Source organism: Apium graveolens, chromosome 4 (genome assembly GCF_009905375.1).
Source record: "Apium graveolens cultivar Ventura chromosome 4, ASM990537v1, whole genome shotgun sequence".
NCBI classification, from domain to species: domain Eukaryota; kingdom Viridiplantae; phylum Streptophyta; class Magnoliopsida; order Apiales; family Apiaceae; genus Apium; species Apium graveolens.
Window position 1 is genome coordinate 32552127 of NC_133650.1, and position 3379 is coordinate 32555505.

General features: G+C 36.2%; 1 non-coding gene across 1 annotated transcript; it reads right to left on the reverse strand.

Moving 5' to 3' along the window:
* Window positions 1–2550: 2550 nt before the first annotated feature.
* On the reverse strand, window positions 2551–2657 carry LOC141722932 (small nucleolar RNA R71). The gene has a single exon (XR_012575929.1). It is a non-coding gene; the product is annotated as a small nucleolar RNA R71 (small nucleolar RNA).
* Window positions 2658–3379: the final 722 nt, after the last annotated feature.

A 3379-nucleotide genomic window follows, 5' to 3' on the forward strand; every position in this document is an offset into this window, starting at 1 on the left:
TGGTGACTCAAGCATAGAGTACTTAAGTTTGTTGTTGCTAATGAACTCCATCATCCTTTGATAGTCCTCATGCGCAACACTATTGTCTACCAGTGTTACAAAGTTGTTCTTCTCATATACATACCCTATATGAGACATGATTTTCACAACTGGAGCCATTTTTGCCGAGTTTTGAAGTTATAGAGGGAAAGGGGTTTTGGAGACGAAAGAGAGTAAATTTGCCTTGTGAGTTTAGAGAAAGATAAAAGTGGGATCTGAAAATGAAATTGACTTTTATAATTTTCCAGAATAAGACAAACAAATGATTAAATATAAAAATAAATAGCCAATGATAATTCCCAAAAATAACCATTTAAAATAACGTAGACTTTAGAAATTCTAAAATTATCCATCGATATATAAATAGAGACTGTAAGTATATATCAACGGATAAGGCTTTAGAATCAACGATTATATTTGATCAACAAATATTACACGCACCACTATCTGTTGAAAGGCAATGTATTCAGAAATATTTTTGACTATCAACGGATAATCCTTATATGTTGAAAGAGTAATTTTAACTTAGCCAAAATTTCACCATTTCATGACTTGATCAAGCAAATCAAATTTATTTCTGGCTGCATGATAAGTGTATTTTATATCTACTTGGAACGCTTCATTTCAGACTTAAGTTGGTGTTTTGGATTCAAGTTTTTGGTATTTTTGATGTGTTTTTTGTGTTATTGCATTTCAGACATCAGTTAAAGGAAGAAAGAAGCTTTTCAAAGAATTATCCTGAAAAAAAATCAGAACTGGAAGCCTAGGGTATTCTCAAGTTGTAGAGAATCTCGTTAACTTCGCGTGGGCAGTTAAATCGCCTAATTCTGACGAGCAGAACTCAAGATATGGCAGAACAAGATTTGTCAGAAAAATTCCAGAATGTCAGCACAGCTGCGCCCGAAGGCCGCGCGGCCGCACCCAATTTCTGCCCCAGAATCCTAATTTTGGTCGAAATTGAAGATTTTGAGAGTCTTGGTCATCCTGGAGCCTATATATACCCATAAAAAACATTTTTAACAACAAGGAGACCTGGGAGAGCAATAAGAAGACCCAGAGAGCACGAGAAGGCTACAGAGAAGAAGACTCTTATTTTCTTCAATATAGTTGATACTTGGATGCTCGTTTTTGATTTGTTCTTGAAACCTAGCACTCTTATATTTTTGATTATCATGTTTTCATCGGAACCCATGTTGATGATGAGTCCAATTATGGGCTAATCGTTATCGTGGGGTTTCAACGGATTTACTTATGGATTTTTATAGTTAATTTGTTTCAATATCTTGGTGTGTGGTGATTGATTGATATCCTAGTATTGCTGGTGCTTATTCGTCTTATGTGCATAGCTACCATATAAGATAGCGTGTTAATCTCTATTGAAGTAAAAGTTAATATAGAGGTTTAGAACTTGCCATGCTAGTATAGGTTCATGTGTTATTGTTATGCATGATTCGTATATAATTTTAACCATCTTACTTTCCCTATGTAATCACGATAGATAACTTGCGCATTAAACCGTTTTATTTTCAATTCTTATAGACATATAAGGATTAAATATAATTGGTGCCTATTCAACTTCTATCACTTTTATGGATGCTTGGTAGTAGGGTATTCGTACAATGAAAGTTGGCGTTTACTAGTTTCGTGTTATCTGATTAGTGTCATCACCATTACATGCTAAGGTTAAGAACAAAAAGGCTATTAAATGAAGTATTTAATGAAGTTAGGATCCCATTTTTGTCATATATATTAATTCAAACATTCTTATTCTCTTAGTTATAATTGTTAGTTTAATTCTTAATTATAAACAATCTCAGCTTATTATTTGTCATAGCATTGGATGATAACCATACATTGTTGCATATGTGCATAAATTGAACTTAACCTAAACCAGTCTCTGTGGGAACGAATCTGATTTATATCTTATACTACTTACAAACACGTATACTTGCGTGAATTTTAGCGCGTGTTTTTTCCTAACAAGTTTTTGGCGCCACTTCCGGGGATTCGGTGTTGTTAATTTTTAGTTTATGTGTTTGTCATCAGTGGTCATTAAAGTTCACTGACTCGGATTATTTTACTTTCACGGTTTATTTGTTTGTGTTTCAGGTACTCATTACAATGGGAGATCTAGCACCATGAACGAAAGCCTTGATGGATTTTTCTCAACCCAAGATCAATAATATTCAATCTAGCATTGTCAGGCCAACTATCATAGATAATACCTTTGAGATAAAGCCTGGCATAATTCAATGGGTGCATAATTCAATCTAGTTTGGGGGTTCTCCAATGGAAGATCCCAATATGCACATTAGGGACTTCATTGAGATCTGCGATACCTTTAAGTTCAATGGTGTTTCTGAAGATGCTGTGAAGCTGAGACTATTCCCATTCTCTCTAAGGGACAAGGCTAAGAGCTGGTTACACTCTCTACCAGCTGGTTTGATTACTACTTGGGAAGATCTTGCTCAAAAGTTTCTCACTAAATTCTTCTCTATGGAAAAGACAGCTGCAATCAGGAATGCTCTTACTCAATTTGCGCAATAATCAGGAGATTCTTTATATGAAGCTTGGGAGCGCTACAAGGAGATGCTTAGGAAGTGTCCTCATCATGGAATGCCTGATTGGATGATCATCAATTATTTTTATAATGGTTTGGGAGCACAGTCCAAACCCATGCTCGATGCAGCATTAGGGGGAGCATTATGGGCAAAGAGCTATGAGGAAGCTTATGATCTAATTGAACTGATGGATGCTAATGAATATCAGTATCCAACTCATAGATTACCACAGGGCAAGGTAGCAGGAGTTCTTCAAGTGGATACAGCTACGACTATCACTGCTCAACTAAAGGAGTTATCTATGAAGATCGATTCTTAGGCTAACTATGGTGTTAATCAGATAACCAGTGTTTGTGAGCTATGTGCAGGTTCGCATGCGATGGAGCAATGTGCTATATCTAGTGAATCAGCTCAGTTTGTGAGCAACTTTCAGAGATCGCAGCAACCAGTTCCAGACACTTATCATCCTGACAACTGGAATCATCCTAACTTTAGCTGTAGCAACAATCAGAATATGATGCAACAACCATTCCAGCAGTTTGGAAACAAGCAATTCAATCCTCCTGGTTTTCGGCAACAATTTTCACCAAGATAACAACTCCAACTTCAACAACAAACTCATGATGCAGGTCAATCTTTGAATGAAAAATCTGAATTGGAGGAGTTGAGGCTTATGTGCAAAAACCAAGCTCTTATATGCCAAATCCGGGCTGTTTCTATCAAGACTCTGGAGAACCAGATAGGACAAATTGCAAACACCTTATTGAATCGACTATCAG